We start from the raw sequence: 25,393 nt of genomic DNA on the forward strand, positions 1-25,393 counted from the left end.
AACTGCTCGCGCAGCGCCTGCGCAGTCCAGCCCCCACTCTTCCCGACTAAAACTTATGAAACACTTAAAGCACCTTAAAAATCTAACCCTAAGAATAACAATCCTATTAAAAACTAACCCTTATAATTAAAACCCTATTAAAAAATAGATAAAAAAGTAAGACTTAAAAACTTATCTGCTCTGAAGTCTTCCGAAGCGAAACCCACAAAGCCTCCAAAGTTTTTTTTCTCCCAGCTTTTTAAAATGTCAACAGTGTTTAATTTGCTGCAGAGATTTGTGGAGGTCCTGAGACTATGAGGAACATCAATGTCTTTCTTTTTCTCTTTTTATACCAAGGTGCAACTTTGAGAGCTTTTGTCTCCTCGGCAAATGTGCTGCATACCAAGCCTGGGAACCAATTCCCAGGCTATTATTCCCAGTTATTTAGTTGAGACAAAATAACAAGCAATGGGCCTTCTGGTGTAAAATTTGGACCAAGTCTTGTTTAACTGGGGTTTAACGTTTGGTATTAGTAGATGGCAGATTGGTGAAGCAGTTATAATTCTGTTACATTTAACTCCAAATTTGATGCCCTGCCCCTGACTGGGAACAAAGTATTCTCCTCAGAAAGAGCCTCTTGGCCTTTATCTGATTGGGGGAGTCTTGGGCTCTAACTGAGTGTATATTGCAATGACTGCTTCCATGATGCCAAGTCTGTGGTGGAATTATGGACACAGAAAGAATGGCTTTTGGAATCAGCATTAAGAGTAATGTAATACAATCACACTCCTTTTGGGTAGAACATAGAGCAGTACGGCACAGGAACTGGTCCTTTAGCCCACAATGTCTGTGCCAATCCCATGTTCCTGCACATGGTACATATCCCTCCATTCCCTGCCTGCTCATGTGTCTGTCTAAATGCGTTCTGAATGCCACTATCGTATCTGCTTCTACTGCTTCTCCTGGCAGTGCATTCCAGGCACCTACCACTCTGTGTAAAATACTTGCCTCGCACATCCCCTATACACTTTGCCCTTCTCATCTTTAAGCTATCTCTAACCTCCTACCTCTTACCCACTTAATTTGGAAACTATGCTCTCTTGTGTTAGACACCTCTACCATGGGAAAAAGATTCTGACTATCTACCCTGTCTATCCCCCTCATAATTTTTTATCCCTCTATCAGGTCACCATTCAGCCTCCTCCAGTCCAGGGAAAACAAACCCAGCCTATCCAATCTCTCCTTATTACTGAAATGCTGCAACATCCTGGTGAATCTGCTTTGCACAATCACATCCTTCTTGTAGTGTGGTGACCAGAACCGTACACTGTACTCCACGTGTGGCCCAACCAAAGTTTTATAAAGTTGGAATATGATGTCCCAGCTTCATCTGTTATAGTCCATGAAGACAAGCATTCCATCTGCCTTCTTCAACACCCTCTCCACTTATGCTGCCACCTTCAAGGATCTTTGAACTTATACCTCAAGGTTCCTCTGTCCATCAACACTCTCTAGGCCCCTACCGTTTATTGTGTTTGTCCTACCCTTGTTTGTCTTCCCAAATTAAATCTTGGAAGGGCAGACTCTTCCACAGAGAAGACAGGAAGTTCCTGCTGTGACAGCAGCTGGGCAGTGTTACACTCTTGTTGTTCATGCAGGACTTCAGATGCCTGGACTTGTGGTTCTCAGTGCCACCCTAAGTGCTCCTATTTCCACTTTGAGCAGTCATGGGCTAGGGATTTCCAGGAGTCAGTGGAGATGTTGTATTTTTCCAAGGAGGCTTTGAGCATGTTCTTGAATATTTTATTCTGTCTATCTGGTAATCCCTTCCTATGGGGTAGAATTTCTCCGTCTGAGTCTGGTATTTGGCATGTGATCAATCTGGACTGTCCAACTCAGTGTTATTACTGATACAGCACAGTCAGTTGAATAAATACTCTGAAGGGCATGACAACTGGTGATTGTTGAGGGTAGAGCAGTAGATGTTGTCTACATGAATTTTAGTAAGGCATTTGACAAGGTCCTTCTTGGTAGGCTGGTCCAGGAGATTAAGATGAATGGGATCTATGGTGACATGGTATGTTGGATTCAGAATTGGCTTGTCCATGGAAGATAGAGGATAGTGGTGGAAACATGTTTTCTGGCTGGAGGTCCATGATCAGTGGTGTTCCACAGGGATTGGTGCTGGGACCTCTGTTGTTTGTGATAAATGACTTGGATTAAAACATGGATGGGTGGGTTAGTAAGTTTGCAGATGACACAAAGATTGGTAGAGTTTTGGACAGTGTAGAGGGCTGTCGAAGGATACAGCAGAATATAAATTAGTTACAGATGTGGGCAGAGAAAAGGCAGATGGAGTTGAACTTTGGGAGGTCAAATGTAAGGGGAAAGGATACAGTTAATGGCAGGACCCTTAACAGCATTGATGTGCAGAGGGATCTTGGAGTCCAAGTCCATAACTCCCTGAAAGTGGCCATGCAAGTAGATTGGGTGGTAAAGAAGGTGTATGGCATGCTTGCCTTTATTGGTTGAGGCATTGAGTATATGAATAAGGTAGTCATGTTGCAGCTATATAAAACTTTGGTTAGGCTGTATTTTGGAATATTGTGTGCAATTCTGGTCACTCCATTGTAGGAAGGATGTGGAGGCTTTGGAAAGGGTGCAGAAGAGGTTTACTAGGATGCTGCCTGGATTAGAGTGTCTGAGCTATAAGGAGAGGTTGGACAAGTTTGGGTTGTTTTCTCTGGAGCATGGAAGCTGAAGGGAGAGGCACTTTTGAGAGGCATAGATAGAGCAGACAGTCAGAATCTTTTGCCCAGGGTAAAGATGTCAAATACTAGAGGGCATTTAATATAAGAAGGGGAAATTTTAAAGGAGATGTGTGGGGCAAACTTTTACACAGAGAGTGGTGGTGCCTGGATGGGCTGCTCGGGGTAGAGGCTGAAGCAGACAGGATAGAGGCGATTAAAGAGGCTGTTGGATAGATACATGAGTATGCAGGGAATGGAGGGATATGGATCATGTATAGGCCGAAGAGATTTAGTTTAATTTGGCACAGACATCGTGGGCCAAAGGGCCTGTTCCTATGCTGTATGGTTCTATGCTCTATGTTCTAGCTATTTATTACTGCCAGTCAAATCGCCATCTTAAAATTAACCAATAAATGTTTGTAGCTCGTGCCTTCAGGTTTTGTTGGTGGGGAGTATAAAGTGTAAAAAAAAGTAAAATTGAAAAAATTAACTTATCTGAATATACAACCCTCTAATTCCTTCCCTCTGTGAAAGATATGACATTGAACTCAATCCCTCCTACTTACACTTCCTACTCCACTCTTCTGTTACCAATTTCACAATCTTTCAGTCAGATTGATTAAAAAGATATACGGTTGGTTGTCTCTTCACTTAGGCCACAATGTCAGTAATTTGCCACACAAAGCATTATGATAAAATAGGAGCAGACATTTTCAACTAATGCATCACTGCCAGCTGCACTGCTGCATTTATTTTGGCCCAACACTTTCTAAGTTTGTATTACACACACTTGGACCCATGCTATTGCTGTCATGGTTTACACTGAAGTAGAACTTTCGATCTACCCCTTCTGTTCTGGAAAGCACCTTACATTGTTTTTGTTAGGCACTTTGTCAATTCTGTCTTTTATTGTTTAAAAACCAACTCCTCAAATCTGGTCTTTTAGTCAAGATATAAGTTTCCTAAATTAGAACTATACCATGAAAAGTTAAAGCTTGAAAAAAATTGAAAAAGGCGCTCAGCAGTCAGGGCATTGAGTATTAGAAGCTGGGATGTTATGTTGCAGTTGGATAAATCGTTGGTGAGGCCACACTTGGAGTACTGTGTACAGTTTTGTCACCCTGTTATAGGAAAGATGTGGTTAAACTGGAAAGAGTGCAGAAAAGATTTATGAGGATGTTGTCAGGTCTAGACGGCCTGATTTATAGGGATAGGTTGGCCAGGCTAGGTCTTTATTCCTTGGAATATAGGAGAATGGGGGGCAACCTTATAAAAGTGTTTAAAATTATGAGAGGCATAGATAAGGTGGACTGTACAACATGGTGTGCCAAAGGGCCTGTATTGTGCCGTATTGTTTTATGGTAACAGTCTTTGACCCAGGGTAGGGGAGGTCCACAACAAGGAGCCATAGATTTAGGGTGAGAGGGGAATGATTTAAAAGGGACCTGAGGGGCAACTTTTTCATGCAGGGGGTAGTCAGTATATGGCATGAGCTCCCAGAGGAAGTGGTTGAGGCAGGTACAGTAGTATGACTTGAGAAGCACTTGGGTGGTACATGGAGGAGAGGGGCCTGGAGGGATATGGGCTGAATGGAAATTGGGGACGCTAGGTGGACAACGTGGTCGGCATGGACTCATAGGGTTGAAAGGCCTGTATCCGTGCTGTATGACTATGACTCAATGATTCATGAGTCTATGAAAACAAAATCTGTTGAGAATTATAGGAAAAATAACAATAGGATCACAAATAATACAATGAGAAATATTAATATTAACAGAAAATGAACTAGAAATATTTAAAATGAAATGTACCCAGAATTATTGTGAGAAATAGCACCAGGATTGGACCAGAAGTTGCCATAAAAGATAGTTTTGAACTGAGGTGCATCTGTATATTGGTGCAGAGTGGTTTGTAACTTGACATCCTTTGCACAGTCCGATAAACAAAACATGTCAGTAAACACTCAGCAAGTTCAGCAATGTCTGTGGAAGGAGAACTGGAGTTCAAGTTTGAGGTTGAAGATCCATAGTCAGAACCTGAGTTTGCACAGCGGGTTGTGGAGGGTCGGATAGGAGAAATAAAGAGATGTCTTGGTGTGATTATACTTCTTCTTCCCCCATTTTCTATTTGAGCAGTTCCTCAGCCTCTGTGGGTTCTGAGATGACTGGTGAAGCCAATGTGGGACCTGTTTCTCTGTCATTGGCACTGGACAGGGTGGGCAGATGGGAAACTGTAGCAGTAGTATTCCCCTTCTACCATTGCTCCTGACCACCAGACTCACTCTCAGTACCATTCTGCAAGCTTCTTCTCCATTCCAGGTTGGCACAGGCCAAGGAGTCCCACAAATCAGTGAGAGTTGTTATATTTCAGGGAGAACTGTTTCTTTTGCTGACGTGTATTTTGCCGTGACATAGTTTGTTTTGGGAGGGTAGTACTCACTGCAGAGTCAAAGATTCAGTCAAAGATAGAGTCATACAGCACTGAAACAGGCCCTTCAGCCCACCTTGTTCATGACGGCTATCCAGTCCTATCTATACTAATCCTATCTACCCACACTTGGTCCGCAGCCTTCTGTGCCTGAGCAACTCAAATACTTGTCGAGATTGTGAGGGTACCTGCTCCACCACCCTCTCAGGCTGTGTGTTCTAGATTGCAACCACGCTCTGGGATCCTCTCTAAACCATTTTGTCCTCATTTGAAATCAATGCCCTCTGGTCTTGGACACCTCTATTATGAGGAATAGTTCATTAATGTATATGCCTATTATAATTTGTATCCCTCTATTAGGTTCATTATCAGTCTCCTTGACTCCAAGGAAAACAGACCCAGCCTCTCCAGTCTCTCCTCAGAACTGAGACACTCCATCCCAAGCAACACCCTGCAGAATCTTCTCTGAACCTTCTGCAGTGCAATCACATCAATGGCACATTTGTGTGGTGACCAGAACTGCACACAATATTCCAGCTGGCCTACTCAATGTTTATAAAGTTAGAATGTGGAACAATTCTGCACAGGAACAGGCCATTGGCCTGTAATGTCTGTGGAGACCATGTTGCCAATTTAAACTGCACATCTGTCTGCACATGGTCTGTATCCCTCAATTCCCTTCCTGTTCATGCATCTGTCTACATGTCTCTTACACATTGCTTTCGTATCTGCTTCCACTACCTCTCCTGGTAGCGTGTTCCAGGCACCTGCCACTCTTTGAGTAAAAAATTTGTCTTGTATATCTCTTGTAAACACTCCCGCATTGCACATTTCCACCCTGGGAAAAAGACTGTCTACCCTGTCTATACCTCACATAGTTTGACATACTTCTGTCGGGTTGCCCCTCAGTTTCTGATGCTCCAGAGAAAGCATTCTAAGTTTGTCCAACCTCTCCTTTTAGCTAATACTCTCTAATCCAGGCAAGATGCTGGGGAACCTCTTCTGCACCCCTTCCAAGCTTTCACATCCTTCCTGTAATGTGGTGACCAGAACTACACACAATACTCCAAATGTGGCCTAACCAAAGTTTTATACAGCTCTAATATGACTTCCCAACTTTTATACCCAGTACCCTGACTGATGAAGGCAAGTATTTCTCACATCTTCTTTACTATTCTATCTACTGTGTCATTATTTTCAAGGAGATATGGACTTGCACCTCAAGATCCCTCTACATCAAAGCTCCGAAGGGTCCTGCCACTTACTGTATATTTTCCACTTACATTTGACCTTCCAAAGTGCAACACCTCAAACTTGTCTGGATTAAACTCCATCAGTCATTTCTCTGCCCCCATTTCCAGCTGATCTATATCCTACTGAATCCTTTGATAACCTTCCTCACTGTCCACAGCTCTGCCAATTTTGTTGTACCAAGACCTCTCTGCACTCATCTCGTGTGCCCCGGTTTATGAAGGAAAGCATCCCATACGCTTTCTTCACCACCCTTTTCTACTTGTGCTGCCACCTTAGGGGATCTTTTGACTTGTTTTTAAGGACCCCTTTGTTGTCCCTTTGTACCTTAATACTCCTTAGGGCCCTACCATTCATGGAATGGTATATGTTCTACCTTTATCAGACCTCCATAATATTGCCGCACACTTATCAAGATTAAATTGCATTTACCCGCCTTGTCAACTGATCAATATCATTCTGTAGCCTTAGACTCTCTTTCTTGTTATCAACACCACCAATTTTTGTTTTATTTGTAAACTTATAAATTATAAACTTATAAACTACATTCACTTTTAAGTTATTAATGTATATAACAAACAGCAAAGATTCCAACACAGATCCCTGTGGTATACCACTGGTCACAGACTTTGAACCCTCTGTTTCGTATTACCAAGCCAATTTTGGATCCAATTTGCCAACTTGCCTTGAATTCCATGGGCTCAACCTTTTAGACCAGCCTTCCATGTCAAAGGCCTTATGAAATCCTTATGACTACATTAATTGCACTGCCCTGATTGATACATTTAGCTTCGTCTTACAAAAACTCAATTAAATTAGTCAGACCAAATCTGTCCTGACTATCCTGGATGAATCCCTGCCTTTCCAAATGTAGATTAATCCTGTCCCTCAGAACTTTTCTCAGTAACTTCCTTACCAATAATGTTAGACTTACTGGCACATAATAACTTTGCTTATACTTGCTGCTTATACTTGCTGCCTTTCTTGAATAAAGGAACCACATTTGCTGTCTTCGTTATTTGGCACTTTGCCTGTGACCAGAGAAGATTTAAATATCTCAATGAGCGCCCAGAAATCTCCTCCCTTGCTTCCCTTAGCAGCCTGGGATACACATCATCAGGCCCTGGGGATTTACCTACCTTTATCCCCACTAAAACATCTAACATCTCCACCTTTTTAATGTTAACGTGCTCTGGAATTGCATTTTCCCAAATGAAATATCCAGCCCCAGTGCTTTTCCCCTTAGTGAACACAGGTGAAAAGTATTTAATTAAAACCTCAGCCATGTCCCCTGGCTCCACACACAGATTATTGCCCCTTTTGTCCCTGATGAATCCCACTTTTTCCCTGGCTATCCTCTTGCTGTTGTATATACATTTAAAACACCTTGGGATTTTCCTAGTCTGATCTACCAATGATATTTCATGGTCCCTCTTTGCCCTCCTAATTTCTTTTTGAACTCCACCCTCCATACTCCATCCCCCCCCTTAACTTGAGTTAAGGAAGGGGTATGACTGCGGTTTCCTGTACTTGGTGTCAGATGTGGGAGTTCCCGGAGTCTCCCTGCCTCCGGGAGGGCTACATCTGCACCAGTTGTGTCGAGCTGCAGCTCCTGAGGGACCGTGTTAGGGAACTGGAGATGCAGCTCAATGACCTTCGTCTGGTCAGGGAGAATGAGGAGGTGTTAGAAAGGAGCTATAGGCAGGCGGTCACACTGGGACCATGGGAGTTAGACAAATGGGTCACAGTCAGGAGGGGGAAGGGGAAGAGTCGGGTACCAGAGAGTACCCCTGTGGCTGTACCCCTTGACGATAAGTACCCCTGCTTGCATACTGTTGGGGGAGACAGCCTACCTGGGGGAAGCAACAGTGGTAGTGACTCTGGCACAGAGTCCGGCCCTGTGGCTCAGAAGAGTAGGGAAGGAGAGAGGACGGCACTAGTGATAGGGGACTATATAGTTAGGTGGGCAGACAAGCGATTCTGTGGACACAGGAAAGAAACTCAGAAGGTAGTTTGCCTCCCAGGTGGCAGGGTCCGGGATGTTTCAGATCGCGTCCAAGATATCCTGAAGGGGGAGGGAGAACAGCCAGAGGTCGTGGTACATATTGGTACCAACGACATAGGTAGGGAAAGGAATGAGGTCCTGAAAAAAGACTATAGAGAATTAGGAAGGAAGTTGAGAAGCAGGACCTCAAAGGTAGTAATATCCGGATTACTGCCTGTGTTAAGTGACAGTGGCTATAGGAACAGAATGAGGAGGAGGTTAAATGTGTGGCTGAGGGATTGGAGTAAGGAGCAGGGATTCAGATTTCTGGATCATTGGGTCCTCTTTTGGGGCAGGTATGACGTGTTCAAAGAGGACGGGTTGCACTTGAATCCCGGGGGACCAATATCCTGGCGGGGAGGTTTGCTAAGGCTACTGGGGAGAGTTTAAACTAGAATTGTTGGGGGTTGGGATCCGAATTGGAGAGACTGGGGAAGAGGTGTTTGGCTCTCAAATAGAGAAAGCTAGTAGTAGTTATGATAGGCAGATGATAGAGAAGGGATGTGCTCAGACAGGTTTGAGATGTGTCTATTTTAACGCAAGGAGTATTGTGAACAAGGCGAATGAGCTTAGAGCTTGGATCAATACTTGGAGCTATGACATGGTGGCCATTACGGAGACTTGGATGGCTCAGGGACTGGGATGGTTGCTTCAAGTGCCGGGTTTTAGATGTTTCAGAAAGGACAGGGAGGGAGGCAAAAGAGGTGGGGGAGTAGCACTGTTGATCAGAGATAGTGTCATGGCTGCGGAAAAGGTGGACGTCGTGGGGGGACTGCCTACGGAGTCTCTGTGGGTGGAGGTTAGGAACAGGAAGGGGTCAATAACTTTACTGGGTGTTTTTTATAGGCCGCTCAATAATAACAGGGATATTGAGGAGCAGATAGGGAAGCAGATCCTAGAAAGGTGTGATAATAACAGAGTAGTTGTGATGGGGGATTTTAATTTCCCAAACATCGATTGGCATCTCCAGACAGTGAGGAGTTTAGATGGGGTGGAGTTGTGTGTTCAGGAAGGATTCTTGACACAATATGTAGATAGGCTTACAAGAGGAGAGGCTGTGCTTGATTTGGTATTGGAAAATGAACCTGGTCAGGTGTCAGATCTCTCAGTGGGTGAACATTTTGGTGATAGTGATCATAATTCTATCTCCTTTACGTTAGCAATGGAGAAAGATATGAACAGACAGACTAGAAAGGCGTTTACTTGGAGCAAAGGGAATTATGATTAAAGGGAAAGATTAAATTGGGAACAGATGTTCGCAGGGAAAAGTACAGAAGAAATGTGACAAATATTCAGGGGATATTTGTGTGGAGTTCTGCATAGGCATGTTCCAATGAGGCAGGGGAGTCACGAGAGGATACAGGAACTGTGGTGTACAAAGGCTATAATAAATCTAGTCAAAAGGAAAAGAAAAGCTTACAAAAGGTACAGAGAGCTAGGTAATGTTAGAGATCTGGAAGAGTATAAGGCTAATAGGAAGGAGCTTAAGAAGGAGATTAGGAGAGCCAGAAGGGGGCATGAGAAGGCCTTGGCGGGCAGAATTAAGGAAAACCCCAAGGCATTCTACAGGTATGTGAAGAGGAAGAGGATAAGATGCGAAAGAATAGGGCCTATCAAGTGCAGCAGTGGGAAAGTGTGTATGGATCCCGAAGAAATGGTGGAGGTACTTAATGAATACTTTACATCAGTATTCACTACAGAAAAAGATCTGGGGGATTGTAGTGGGGACTTGCAGCGGGCTGAAAAGCTTGAGCATGTAGATATTAGGAAAGAGGAGGTGCTGAAACTTCTGGAAAGCATCAAGTTGGATAAGTCGCCAGGACCGGATGAGATGTACCCCAGGCTGCTGTGGGAGGCGAGGGAAGAGATTGCGGAGCCTCTGACGATGATCTTTGTATCGCCGATGGAGACAGGAGAGGTTCCGGGAGATTGGAGGGTTGCGGATGTTATTCCCTTATTCAAGAAAGGGAGTAGGGATAGCGCAGGGAATTATAGACCAGTGAGTCTTACCTCAGTGGTTGGTAAGCTAATGGAGAAGATCCTGAGAGGCAGGATTTATGAACATTTGGAGGGGTATAATATGATTAGGAATAGTCAGCATGGCTTTGTCAAGGGAAGGTCCTGCCTTACGGGCCTGATTGAATTTTTTGAGGATGTGACTAAACACGTCGATGAAGGGAGAGCAGTAGATGTAGTGTATATGGATTTCAGCAAGGTATTTGATAAGGTACCCTATGCAAGGCTTATTGAGAAAGTAAGGGTGCATGGGATCCAAGGGGACATTGCAGTGTGGATGCAGAACTGGCTGGCCCACAGAAGGCATAGAGTGGTTGTTGAAGGGTCGTATTCTGCGTGGAGGTCGGTGACCAGTGGTGTACCTCAGGGATCTGTACTGGGACCCTTGCTCTTTGTGAATTTTATAAACGACCTGGATGAGGAAGTGGAGTAAGTTTGCGGATGACGCAAAGGTTGGGGGTGTTGTGGATAGTTTTGGAGGGCTGTCAGAGGTTACAGAGGGACATAGATAGGATGCAAAGTTGGGCTGAGAAGTGGCAGATGCAGTTCAACCCAGATAAGTGTGAAGTGGTTCATTTTGGTAGGTTAAATATGATGGCAGAATATATTATTAATGGTAGGACTCTTGGCAGTATAGAAGATCAGAGGGATCTTGGGGTCCAAGTCCATAGGATGCTCAAAGCGGCTGTGCAGGTTGACTCTGTGGTTAAGAAGGCATAAGGTGTATTGTCCTTCACCAATCGTGGAATTGAATTTAGGAGCCGAGAGGTATTGTTGCAGCTATATAGGTCCCTGGTCAGACCCCACTTGGAGTACTGTGCTCAGTTCTGGTCACCTCACTACAGGAAGGATGTGGAAGCCATAGAAAGGTTGCAGAGGAGATTTACAAGGATGCTGCCTGGAATGCGGAACATTCCTTATGAAAGCAGTTTGAGGGAACTTGGCCTTTTCTCCTTGGAGTGACAGAAGATGAGGGGGGACCTGACACTTGTCTGGGGGGACCACATGCTTGTATATAATGCTTGTCCCCCGCTTGAGGGGGGACCACATGCTTGTATATAAGATGATGAGAGGTATTGATCGGGTAGATAGTCAGAGGCTTTTCCCCAGGGCTGAAATGGTGGCCACAAGAGGACATAGGTTTAAGGTGCTGGGGAGTAGGTATAGAGGAGATGTCAGGGGTAAGTTTTTTACTCAGAGAGTGGTGAGCGCGTGGATTGGGCTGCCGGCAACGGTGGTGGAGGCGGATACGATAGGGTCTTTTAAGAGACTGTTGGATAGGTACATGGAGCTGAGAAAAATAGAGGGCTATGGGTAAGCCTAGCAATTTCTAGGGTAGGGACATGTTTGGCACAGCTTTGTGGGCTGAAGGGCCTGAATTGTGCTGTAGTTTTTCTATGTTTCCACACACGCACGCGCGCACACACACACACACACACACACACACACACACACACACACACACACACACACTGTTTTTCTCTCTCTCTCTATACTCCTGAAGGTCTCCCCTTTTTTCAATGCTCTGTACCTACCATTTGCTTCCTTTTTCTTTATCATATCCTTGATATCCCTTCACATCCAGGATATCCTGGACTTGCTGTTCTTACCCTTCACCCTTATAGGAACATATTGGCCCTTAACTCTCACGATTTCAGTTTTAAAAGACTCCCAACTCCCGACCATAGATTTACCTGCCATTAACTGTTCCCAGTCTACCTTTGCCATTCCTGTCAAATGATACTGAAATCGGTCTTCCCCTAATTCAGACCCTTAATTTCAAAACTCTCCTTATCCCTTTCCATAACTAACTTGAAACTTACCAAGTTCTAGTCATTATCCCCAAAGTACTCTCCCAGGGACACTTCAGCCACTGCCAAACTTTGTTCACTCAGATTAAGTCTAGCACTGTCCCATCGTAGTATGACTCTCCATGCACTGGCACAAAGATCTCTCCTTTGTGGACTTTAAAAATTCTACCCCATCTCATCCTTTCACTCTAAGGTAATCCCAATTAGTATAAGGGACGTTGAAATTCTCCACGAATATAACCCCATTGCTCTTGTACATTGTTGATACCTGCTCCTCTAATAGAGTCCATAGAGTCATTCAGCATGGACACAGGCCCTTCAGTCCAACTGGTTCATGCTGACCAAGATGCCCATCCAAGCTAGTCCCATTTGCAAATTACAAATCCCTATCTCCCACTGACTGTTGGCTGACCTGAAGTATAATTCCAGCAAAGTAATAACCCTTTTGTATTTCCAAGCTCTACCTATATGGCCTCATTTGAAGAGCCTTCCAAGACATGCCCCTTCATTACTGCAGTGATGTTCTGCTTGATCAATATTGGACTGCCTCCTGTTCTTTTACGTCCCCCCATCATGCCTAAAACTTCTGTACTGCAGGACTTTTAGTTGCCATTCCTGCTCTTCTTTCATTCAGGTCTCAGTGATTGCAACAATACCGTATTTCCATGTGCTAATCAACACTCTGAGTTTATCTGCCTTACCTGTCAGGCCCCTTGCATCAGCATAGATACAGTTTAGCCTTCCAATCCTCCCATGTGCTTGTCATGCCCATCTCTGCTCTGCCTACTAAACTGCCCTAGTTTTTCTTTTGTATTTGACTGAACTTCCTGCCCAGCTGTACAACCATTCTATGCCCTATTGCCATGCCAAATTAGTTTAAAACCTCTCCAACAGTACAAACTTCCCACTAAGGATAATGGACTGTTCCAGTTCAGGTCCTATCTATTCCAGAAACATTCCCAAGATCAACACCTTCCCTTTAGCCACACAAACTACGTGAGATATCTTCCTATTTCCTGTCCAGAGATTACAACCTTAGAGGTCCTTCTCTTTAAAGGAAGGGTGAGAAACATCCCCCAGTGAGCTGGACTTGTGAAGGATCCAGTAGCAGATGATTGGAGTTTCACTGTGAAGCATTGGTCTCAGCTGGAATTTTGTATTTTAGTTCGGTCACCTCATGTGAATGCAACAGAACAGACCAGAAAAGATTAATTGGAGAGGTTCATGAGATAAGCAGCTACAGTCACAAGGATAGACTAGAGCGGGTGGGACTATTTTCTTTACGGAAGGCCGATTTGGCCTTCTCGAGCAGGAAAGATGTCTTCGAGAGAAGGAAAGCTTTGTTAAAAGTCTACAAAACTAATGAGAATCCTGATGAATGGAGTTGCTGATTCCATTGGTGCAGAGGTTGAGATCTAGAGGTCAGAAGTATGAAATAATGGGGAAGAGAAGTAAGAGTAATGTGAGGAAAATCATATCCATGTGTGTGGTTGAAACTGGACAGCACTGCCTCCAGATATGGTGGAGGCAGGTCCCTTTGTATCATTGAAGAGGGAATTGGGTAAATATTTAGTAAGAGAGAATAGACAAGGTTACAGAGAAAGGCCCATGATGTGGAACTAAAGTGTTGCTCCAGCAGAGAGCCAGCATGAACATACTAGGCTGAATGGCCTCCTTCTTTGCTTGCCTGGATTCTTTGATTCTGCTTCTGTTGCAAGGGGCTCCCAAGATATGGAACGCAGTCCACATCATCCCAAGGTCTCATCAGGGACCTTTATTGTCAGGGGGTCATATTATGCAGTAGGGATAAGTTAGTAGAGGACCATTGCTTTGAATGTGTAAAGTGTAAGCTGCAGTGAACAGGTTAACAATGACTGAAGCTCCACTTCCTACTGTGATAAATGCAAACTTGTGTGACTTTTCTACAGGCTGCTAACTAGTAGGAAGGATGTTGAGGAACAAGTTTGTAGAGAAACAACAGGAATGTGGAGAAGCCACACAATAATGATAATGGAGTACTTCAGTGATCCAATTATAGACTGGGATAACCGTAATGTTAAAGGGCAAAGCATGGGAGAAGTTTCTGGACTGGTTTCAGGAGATAATTCTTCATCAGTACATTTCTGGCCTTCTGAGAAAAGTGGTATTGCTGGACTTGGTTCTGAGAAATGATCCAGGCCAGGTGGAGCAAGTATCAGTCTTGTGACATCCAGGAAACAGCAATGATAATATCAGATGGTTTAGAATAGCTACAGCACAAGATCTGGAGCACTACAATGTAAAATAGTCAATTAGAGAAGATCTGATTCAAGGTGACAAGAATAGACCTGGTGAAGTTGGGAGGAAAATCTGTCATTAAATCATGGGAATCCTTTAAGGTGCACATGATTCAGTAACAGCTTGGGTTCATTGTCCTGAGGGAGAGAGAAATTAAAATTTAGAACTCCCTTGTTGACCAAAAATAGAACAAAACTAAAGGGTACATGACAGATGCCAAATTGTTAACATAAGTGAGAACTATGCTGTTTGCAAAAAGTTCAGCAGGGGAAGGAAAATTGGAAATAAAGGGGACAAAGGAAGAGCATCAGAAAAGACTAGTGGCAAAGATAACAATGAATCTGAAAACATTCCACAGGCATGTAAGCAGGAAAAAGATTGCAATAGAAGAGGTGAGGCAATCAGGTACCAAGAATGAGATCTGCTCATCGAGGCAAAGCTGGTGCAAAATCCTTTACACCAGCCTTCACCAAGGAAGAAGTTACTGCTGGAGTCTCAGCAAAGCAAGATGTAGTTGAGATTCTGGATGGGCTAAACGTTGATATAGAAGAAACACTGAAAAGGCTGGCAGGATGTAAGGTGGATAAATCACCTTGCTTAGACCCATTCTAGGTCACTGAGGGAGGGAAGGAAGGAAGGAAACTGCAGAGGCTGCAGCCATAATCTTCCAGTGAATTCAGAGATGGAAAGTTAGACTTGGTTCTGAGAAATGATCCGGGCCAGGTGGAACAACCATCAGTCTTGTGACATCCAGGAAACAGCAATGATAATATCAGATGGTTTAGAATAGCTACAACACAAGATCTGGAGCACTACAATGTAAAATAGTCAATTAGAGAAGACCTGATTCAAGGTGGCAGGTATTTTTTCTGCTGAGAATTTCAAAGTGCTATATTTTGGTCGGAAGAATGAACTAGAAGACTGGGGCATAAGTGCACAGTTCACTGACAAGAGGTACAGTTCATTGTACCCTGCAGGTACAGTAACATTTAAAAAACAGTTGGACAGGTACATGGTTTAGAGGCATGTGGGTCAAACACAGACAAATGGGACTAGCTTAGATGGGTTTTTGGTCAGCATGAATAGTTGGGCAGAAGGGCCTGTTTCTGTGCTGTATGACTCTGTGACTCTATTGAAAATGGCAGATGAATTGTGAAAGTGGTGAAAAAATTTCATGAAATTCCAATGAAACAGCCTCCCACAATCCACTCTGCCCAGATCCCTCATTGTTTTATATACTTCATCAGATCTCCCCTCAGCCTCAGATCTTTCCTTGTGGTTCCTCTTCCAAGGAACCATTCTCCTAAAACTCCTCTGGACCCTCTCCAATGCCTGTAATTCCTTCCTATAATGTGGTGACCAGAAATGAATATGATACTCTGGCTGTAGCTGAACTGGTGTTTTATGAAGTTTCAGCAGGGTTTGCTGCTGTAAGAATATATGCCTCCTTTGATGAAGCCCAGAACTGTGTATGCCTCAACCTATCCTGCTACTTTCATTGATTTGTGCATGCATACCCTTGTCCCTCTACTAAATGGCATGCAGGAGTACCTTTCCTCATTCTTCCTACCAAAATCACCTCACATTTCTCTGCATTAGTCTTTATCTGCCATGTGTCCGCCACAGTATACCAACCTGTTTTAATACTTCTGCCAGGTGTCGTGCTCATTATAATTCAGAATACTGCCTCATTTTGTGTCATCTGTAAATTTAGAAATTGTGGTTTATATTCACAAATCAAGATCATTGATAAAGATTAAAAAAGCAATGTCACCAATACCAATCTCTGGAAAATGCCACTATTCACCTTCCCCTTGTCGAGAAACAACCAGTCATTTTGACCCTCTGTTTTCTGTTCCTTGGCCAACTATCCATCCTATCAGTGTCCCTTTTATGCCACGTATTTCCACTTTGCTGATAAGCCTGTTGTGTATTACCTTATCAGAAGCCATCTAGAAGTACATGTTGACCACATTGAGTATTATCTTCATCAGCTACCTCATCAAAAAATGCCATCAAATTTCTCAAATATGATTTTCCCTCAACAAATGCTGAATGTATTTTCTTCTAGGTTACTATTAATCCTGTCCCAGATCAATGTAAAAGCTTTCCTACCACAAGATTAAACTGATGTGCCTGTAACTGGGGCACTCTTCCCCAGATACAAAAAGCATTGGAAGATTTTAGTCAATACCCATGTGATTTCCTCCAGTACTTCCGCCAAAATCCAAGGATGCATCCCATCCTGTTCTGGTGATTTACCTATTTTACTTTGCCAACTTTTCTAATCTCGATGCTATCACTTTTTATCACGTCTCGTATCTCAGCTATCTTGTCCTTTGTTATTACTGTGGAAGCACCCTATTCCCTGGTGATGACAGATGCAAAATATGAGAGCAGATGCCAAGTACTTATTTTGCACGTTATCACTCCCCTTAGCACCAATGCACAAGTTTGCATTTTTGCTGTGAATCGGTCCTATTCCTACATGAACTATCCTCTTATCATATAGAACATCTGAATTTCCATTTATGTTGTTCCTTACTCTACCAACTGTTTCCGCCTTGACCTCCCATGCAATTTTTCATATACATTTGGAAAATCAATTAAAATACAATATAGAAGCTTACTGCACAGAGAAGTGGCATTTATCCTGTCAAGCCTAGACTGGTTCGTTAAATGAGCTCTTCAAATTAGATGCATTATCATGTTTGACAATTTTTTTCCCTTTAAGTATGTATCCATTTCCCTTTTGTAAGTTGCTATTGAACCACCTGACACAACACATTCAGGTGGTGCTTTCCAGATCAAAACAATCTGGTATGGAGTCCCCCCTCTTTTTTTTAAACCAACTATGGTTATAAAGTTCCTATGAATGGATCATGTTTCCTGTATTATCTGTCTATATCAGATCTTTATCATTTTGTATACCATTTACAGTTCTAATTAATACACAAAAAGTGCTGGAGGAACTCAGCAGGTCAGGCAGCATCTATGGAGGGAAATAAATGGTCGATGTTTCGGACTGAGACCCTTCATCAGGACACGGCCCAAAACATCGACTGCTTATTTCCCTCCAGAGATGCTCCCTGACCGTATGAGTTCCTCCACCACTTTTTGTGTATTGCTCCAGCTTCCAGCATCTGCAGAATTTCTTGTTGTCACAGGTCCAGTTAAACTCTTCAATTTGAACATGCTTTGAAAACAGTCATGATCAAATGAGAACAACAAAATATATACACATTTATACTTTTTAATAAGGAGGTTTGCTTTGAATTTTTAGAAGCTGGTTATTGTGAAAAACATCAAGCTTTGAAGAAGCTATTGCATCAATCTCCCCACTGACCTCATCTCACACCACGCACAGTGTTTCATGGTTGATATCAAATGCATACACATTACCCACAACTAACCACCACATCATGCAACAACTCTCGATGCTTATCAGAGCATTAAACAAAAACTGCTGTTATTTTTCTAGCTTCCAAGCAATCCAGTAAAACCTACACTTTTATGCAACCTGCACAAGATGAATCATTTTAAATAAATCTATATGGAGGAAGAAATCTGCAAAAATTAGGCACTATATATGTTAGCAGGTTCTTGAAGATCTCCTCAGATGACATTAACTACAGGGTACTGCTTCAACAGTGACTTTATGTAAACACTGGAAACTACCTGGGGCTCTGCACAGATTGGGGCACTCCAAATATTGGCATTACTCCATAAGTTTGTGTCAGCGATATTTTAGTTGACAGGACTCATCTTCCAAAGAAGTAGACTCTAGTCAGTGAGGGGTTGTGGGTACAACTCTCATTCCAGAGAGTACGCATGAAAATCCAGGGTGACAAACCACTCTGACTGATGTTAAACAAATAAAAGATTCCAAGCCACAATGTTGGAAAAGGGGAAGGTTATGCATTGTTCTGGATAGTTGCATCCATAAAAATAATCTGGCCATTATCACCTGACTGCCCAGAGAGTAAACTATGTGCAAGCGGGCTACTTTCTCAAACTTGCAAGAGCAACTAAACTTAATTGGCTCTAAGGTACTTTTGGATGACCTTATGTCATGAGTTGAGATATATAATGCAAGCTTTTCATTACATCCCAGGATCCCCTTATAAATATTGCCATAGCCACAAGTACCCCTGTCAAAGGGATGTACTACAAACACTGAACTACTATCAGGATTCATGGGTGAGTGTGACTGGGTGTGGGTTAAGATAAGAATAATGAGCCACAGAAAGGAGCTATGATCACATGTAGAAATCTTGTACCATGATGTTCCTGGAATCCCTACAGCATTTGATGCACAACTTGTTTGAATGGCTTTTGCAAATGTGGGCTTTTTAAACCTTTTTAAACTTCATCCTGCTTTTTGTTTAAAAGACTCACTGCTGGAACTGAGACCATTGTTTATGATCATTTTACCAGTACTTAGTAAGTAATACTTAACTCCACTGCAGTTCTATTGCGTCATAATAATAATAATATAATAATAATAAATACAATTAAACAAGCACACATGCAATTCCATGAGGATCTAGTGGGGGAAGGACAGGAAGAAGCTGCCTTGAATTGAGCTGGGCATAGGCAAATTCATTGTTTGTTGCAGATCTGCACTCATGGTTGAAATTTTCCAGTTCTCACTGGAGAAAATTTTCAACGTAGAGAACCTGGAGGGTAGATTTAAGAAACTCAACTGATCAACAGGGAGGCTGATTTGGCTGCAAAACAACTGTTGTAGAAACAATAACAAACAAAATCCAGGCTGAGTTTCTTTCCGTCATTTTGCAGAGATGCTCACTAACCAACTATAGCTGCACAAGTAGCAGAAATAAGTTGCTAGATGAGATCGCAGCAGATTGAATGTTTGTGATGCAGAGAGCTGGGTGGGCAAACCACAGTACAGAATGCCTGCTTAAATAACAGAGTAAACATGAGCAAAATTGTAGCCTGCGCAACTTGATGGCTTGATTAAACATCTTTTGATGTTGAATCAAGCCATCAAGTACAAGCAGCTTGAAATGTGCTCATTCACGTCATTTTGTTGGTGTGACAGAATCATCAAATGAAGAATCTGTAGTCAAGGCCAGAACCAACATGTGTGTCTGCAGAGCATTTGTGGTTTTATTTCTGTGATGTTTCTCACTCCTGACCAAACTGCAGTAATAAATCCCTTCCATCCTGTGTGGAATTATTTGTACAGTAAAACTCGCAATATCTGCTGGTGCTCCACTGACAGATTTTCTGGACTGAAATTAGATGTTACCCAAACACACTTCCTGTTCACTTTTTTTTCTACGTGTTAAACAATAGTGTGATACATTTTCCAGTGAACCCAGTGAGTTTAAAGTGAGCAGGAAATAGAACGTGGTGAATTTCAGCTTGTCACAGCACTCCAGACTCCAGCTTCGACCAAAAACTTTCTCACATTCCTGACCACCAGCATCCTCAGCACCACTGGTGTTCCTCATGACCTCTCTCGTGAGGACGCCGGTGGCCATAGAAGGCCGTGAGAGTGGTCAGTGGGTAGGATCTTAATTTCTGCTTTCTATGCCATGTGAAATAGCCACAGCAGCAATGTTGGAAACCAAAGAGCTGAATGAGGTGAGTGCAGCTGTGGAACTGATGCAGGAAGTGACTACAAAGCATGGGTTGCCTTGAGCATGGTCTGGCCCATTGTGGACTAAGAAATTGGACAATGAAGTAGAGTTGGAGTTTGGAGAAGGGGAGGGACATCAGGGTGGTGACAAGGGTCCAGATGGAAATTAGGGGTTCAGGAGTAGAAATATGAATTCAGAGGTGATGGGGAAATGGAGAAAGACATAGAAGGTCAACAAGAAAGAAGGGGGATTCAGAGGGAGAAATAGGAGATCTGGGAAAGAACATAGAATAGTACAGCACAGGAACAGAGCTTTGACCCATGCTGATCATGATGCCAATCTGAACAAATCCCTTTTGCCTGCACGTGGTCCATATTCCTCCATTCTCTGCCTGTTCATGTGTCTAACTGAATGCCTCTTAAACGTTGCTATCATATCTACTTCCACCACCACCACCCCTAGCAGTATATTCCAGGTACTTACCACTCTCCATGAAAAAACTTGCTTCTAACATCTCCTTTAAACTTCACCCCACTCCTCCATCTTAAAGCTACGCCTTCTAGTATTTGATATTTCCACTCTGGGGAAGAAAGACTCTGACTATGTACCCTATCTATGCCTTTCATACTTTTATATACTTCTGTCAGGTCTCCCCTCAGCCTCCGATACTCTGGAATAAACAATCCAAGTTTGTCCAATCTCTCCTTATAGCTAATACAACTCAATCCAGGTAGCATCCTGGTGAACCTCTTCTGTACCCTCTCCAAAGCCTCCGCATCCAAAATGGGCAACCAGCACTGCACACAATATTCCAAATGTGACCTAATTAACGTTTTATACAGCTGCAACATGACTTCCTGACTCTTATACTCAACATCCCAACCGATGAAAGCAAGTATGCTGTAACACTTTCTTTACCACCTTATCCTGTTGCGTTGCCACTTTCAGAGTGGTTGATATCTGAAATGCACTGCCAGAGGAGGTGGTGGAATCAGATACCATTACTAAAGAGGTATTTAGACAGACAATTAAATAGACAAGGCGCAGAAGGATATGGTCCTAATGAGGAAAAATGGAAAAAGTTTATAAGGGGAGAAAGGTCAACATGGTAGGCTAAAGGGCCTGTTTCTGTAAATCAGACATTCAGTAGTAAAGATTCAATAGCCTGGTAGATTTGGCCAGTAATATAAGCTGTGTCTACTTTTCACAAGGATCTGGTGTATGACACAGAATCTCAGCCAGGTTACCCATAGATATGGAACAAGTTGCAAGAATTGGTATTGGGACACAGGGTCATTTGTTTGGGTCTTGGTGAACATATGGTTAGTCTCTGGGAGACTGCTGATATTCATTCACTGGAACACTGTTAGCACAGGAGGCACTCAGAACTGATTCCACGAAAATAATGAACTCCTGTTTCACCTGAAATATTTAGCGTGATAAAGTCAGTGAAGTACTCTTGTATGGAATCTGTATCATTTTGTAATGGTGCAAAGTTGGATTCTAACCTTTGTGCATCAACAGCACAGACTCAAGAGGCTTTAATATGAATTTCTGTAGTTTATATTCCAAGGACTCTTGTGTTTTTCTTTTGTTTCTTTCTTTTTTCTTTTTCATATTTCTTTATCTTACTGTTGCACTGATTCTCTGATCCTGCAGTCTGCTTTGCTAGTCTTCCTTATTGCATAATGTATTGGTCTCTTCTCTGTCCTGAATCATTACTGGTGGGTGCCCAATGTTAGAGATATCCAATTCTCTCCAAACCCCATCAGCTAGCTGAGAGAGTGATATTTAGAATTAGTACTAAACCTATTGCTCTGGACAGTGTCAAGGTGGGTTAAAATTTTAAAACAAGGCTGTTTCTGATTCACATTCCATGGGCCCATTGTGCAAGTTGAAAGTTGATTTAAATCTGATCATGTGGTGTCACAGGGCTTGGGAAAATTAGCACCAGGACCAATGTTTCTCTTTATATATTCATTATTCTGACTTGGGAGCAGAGCACAATTTCCAAAGCTGCAGGTACTACAAACTTTAGGAGTAAGTAAACTGTGTGTTATAGGAGATAAAGATGGAGGTGAAAGTTGAGACTACAGATGGAGGTGAAAGTTAATGCTGAGAAATATAAAGTGATACATTTTGGTCAGAAGAATGAGAAGAGACAATATAAATTAGAGGCACAGTTCTGTAAGAACAGAGAACTAAGGGCAAATGGTTAATTGAAAGTGGCAGAGCAGGTTGAGAAAATGCTTTAAAAAACTTAAATGATTAAAAAAAGTTTGGGCTGTTCTCCTTGGAACAGAGGAGATTACAAGGAGGATAGGGGTATTTAAAATCTCAACAAATATAGACAAACGAGATGGAGAAAACCTATGCCCAGTTGCCACTCAAGGACTATGGGACATGGAATGAAGGAGACTGGCAACAGTATCAGAAGAGTAACAAGGGGATGTTTTCAAACACAGTAAGTGGTTGGGGCTGAGAATGTATTGTTGGGGGAGGAGTGGAGGCAGATTCAGTTTCAGTGTTCAAATGAGAGCTGGATAAGTATCTGAATGGAAAGATTTTGCAGAACTGCAGGCAGAGGAAATGAGAAGACCAGTTGGATTGCTCTTAAACACAACTGCTGTGGCTCCACAGGCTGAAGGCTGTCATAATTTTGTGGCTTCATGAAGTAAATCCTTTTCACAGGACTCCTTGAGGGTCAGGACAAACAGAATACCATGTCCCACCCCCTCACATTCCGTGCTTGATGACAGTCATCCTCTCCTGGTCTGCCGTGCTACACCGTGCCCCACTCTCTCACCTTGTCATCTCCTTTTTCAGCCTCCTGACTTGCCCATTCACCAGCCTGTCAAACTGGCCAGTTGCCAGATGGGAAACTGATTCAGTTGGACCTCTGTGCTCCTGCCCTCAACATGATTTTCTTGCCCACCTAATACCCCTACTGCTCTTTATAAACAGGGTTAAAACACTTAGCTGGATTACACTGAGATGAATAATGCATATTACCCTTTTATTTATAAATGTTCTGAAGTGAGGGGAAGAGCAGTGGTGTTTTAATGTATTTATGATGTGAGGCTGCTTGTTCAAATTTTGCTGGAGTTCCAGTTTCTATCTATAAGGTTTGTCACGTTGGTTCAGTTTGTGGCTTGTCTCCCCAGCAGTTCTGCTTCATTTAACCAGCCGGGCTGTAGTTCTGGAATTACTTCATAAACACACCATCCTGTTGATGAAAAACCTGCAGATTCTGGATATCCAAAATAAAAGCAGAAAATGACTGAACAGGTCAGGCAGCATCTGGGAAGAACCAAAGTTAACATTCCAGCTTGGTGACCTTTCACTAGAGCTGGGAAAATGTGGAAATCAAGCAAGTTTTAACCTGCAAAAGAGGAAGAAGAGGTGAGAAACAAAGCCATGATGTGTGATTTGATCAGGGTGCTTCTGGAGTATAGCTCTTTGCTCCATTGAGCAAGGCTGCGATGAGGTCTGAGGCAGTGGTTCTGGTGAAAGTTGACATCAACGAGCAGTTTATCAGTAAGTCCAGGTTGACAGCACTGTCTACAACACTGTCCAAACCTTTGCTCATGATTGAAAGTAGACTGATTGGACAGATTTGGCCTGCTTTTGCTGCCAGTATATACCTGAACAATTGTCAAGTTGTAAGAGCATGAACATTTCACTGGGTGGCTGTGACTGGAAATGAGGTGCAGTTTCAGAAGCATTGTGATCTGATTAAACCAGTTTGGTTTGACAGTTCTATTTGTTCTTTGCTGTCTGCATTGTGTGAACACAGTTCATCATTCAAGGTTCTCTTTTAGCATCAACATTACCCAAATTAGGGCTGCATATTAAGTATGCTCCTAGTTTATCTTTCCATTTATAAAGCTTTGCAATCATCTGCATCAAACATCTTATGCCTACATCTGCAAATATTGCATATCTGTAGTTCCCCAGACCCAAATACTTCCCCTTTTTAATATTGTCACCAGTTTATGCCATGGTCCCAGATAAAAGAGATTTATCTGAATAGGTGGCTCTGAAAGCACATCCCTTAGAGACTCCATTCACTTTATCTGGTTGAAAGTAATTAGTGGATGCTGATCCACTAATTCGCTCTAATATTAGAAGTTCTCTCTAATCCACATACCTGTTTATTTAGAAACAGTTCCTGAAATACTTTGTATGGTATGCATACACAACACAGCACAGTATTGGCTAGCTTCTGCTCAGCACAACAAACTGCTTTTTATTGAGTAATGATTAAAAACATGCTGTTAATCCCAACAATATATTAATCTTGTAATCATAAAATTTAGTTGAGCGATGGGCAGGACTGGCACCTCAATCAATGGTACAGCTGTCCCCTCCACTCCTAGCTCCACCTCTGGTACCTCGCAACATTAAGGAGATCACCATGGCAGCACTTAGAGAGGATATCATGAGGAAATGTCCAGCAAAGCCATGCCAGTAGAACTTAGCAATAAAAAAAACGATAGGCCCCTAATAATCAGCAGAAATAAGAGGAGAAAATATCTAGGGAAATCAAGAATAAATGTTGGAATAATAGGGTCATAACGGTGACTGGGGTGTTGACGGGGACTGCCTTAGTGATAAGGAATTAGATGGGACAGAATTTTTTAGTTTAATATTGTCACCAGTTTATGCTATGGTCCCAGACATGAGGTTTATCTGAATAGGTGGCTCTGAAAGCACATCCCTGAAAGACTCCATTCACTTTATCTGGTTGTATCTATTAGTTTCAAAATAGTTACGGAAAAATTGGTCCACAAGCTAAAGTGGTAAATTGGGCATGGCTATGAGATACCTCTGGCATGTAAGATAAAGGAGAATCCTAAATAATTCAAAGTATATTAAGGGTAAAAGGGTAGCTAGGGAGAGAAAGCAGCATGTGGCCATGGGAGATAGGCAATGTCTTAAATGAATACTTCTCGTATTTACCATGGAGAAGGACATGGAAGCCAGTAAGTTCAAGGCAGGGAACAACGATATCCTGGAATACATCAACATGAAGGAGATGGTGCAGGAGGTCATGAAATGCATTAAGGTGGATAAATCATCAGCACCTGACCAGCTGTATCCTAGGATGTTATGGGAAGCAAGGGAGGAGATTTCTGGGGCCCTGGCACAGATTTTCGTATCTTTGTAAGTCATGGGTGAGGTACCAGAAGACTGGAGGAGAGCTGATGTTATACCTTTATTTAAGAA

General features: G+C 42.7%; 1 protein-coding gene across 1 annotated transcript in view; it reads left to right on the forward strand.

Annotated features, from left to right (window-relative positions):
- The window catches only part of LOC127573426 (probable G-protein coupled receptor 174), a 54,470-nt gene that overhangs the window by 21,101 nt on the left and 7,976 nt on the right, over positions 1-25,393 (forward strand). The window contains 1 exon segment of the mRNA XM_052021637.1: positions 23,332-23,566. The gene's annotated coding sequence lies outside the window, so the exon portion shown is untranslated.

Source organism: Pristis pectinata, chromosome 8, assembly GCF_009764475.1.
Source record: "Pristis pectinata isolate sPriPec2 chromosome 8, sPriPec2.1.pri, whole genome shotgun sequence".
Classification (NCBI taxonomy): domain Eukaryota; kingdom Metazoa; phylum Chordata; class Chondrichthyes; order Rhinopristiformes; family Pristidae; genus Pristis; species Pristis pectinata.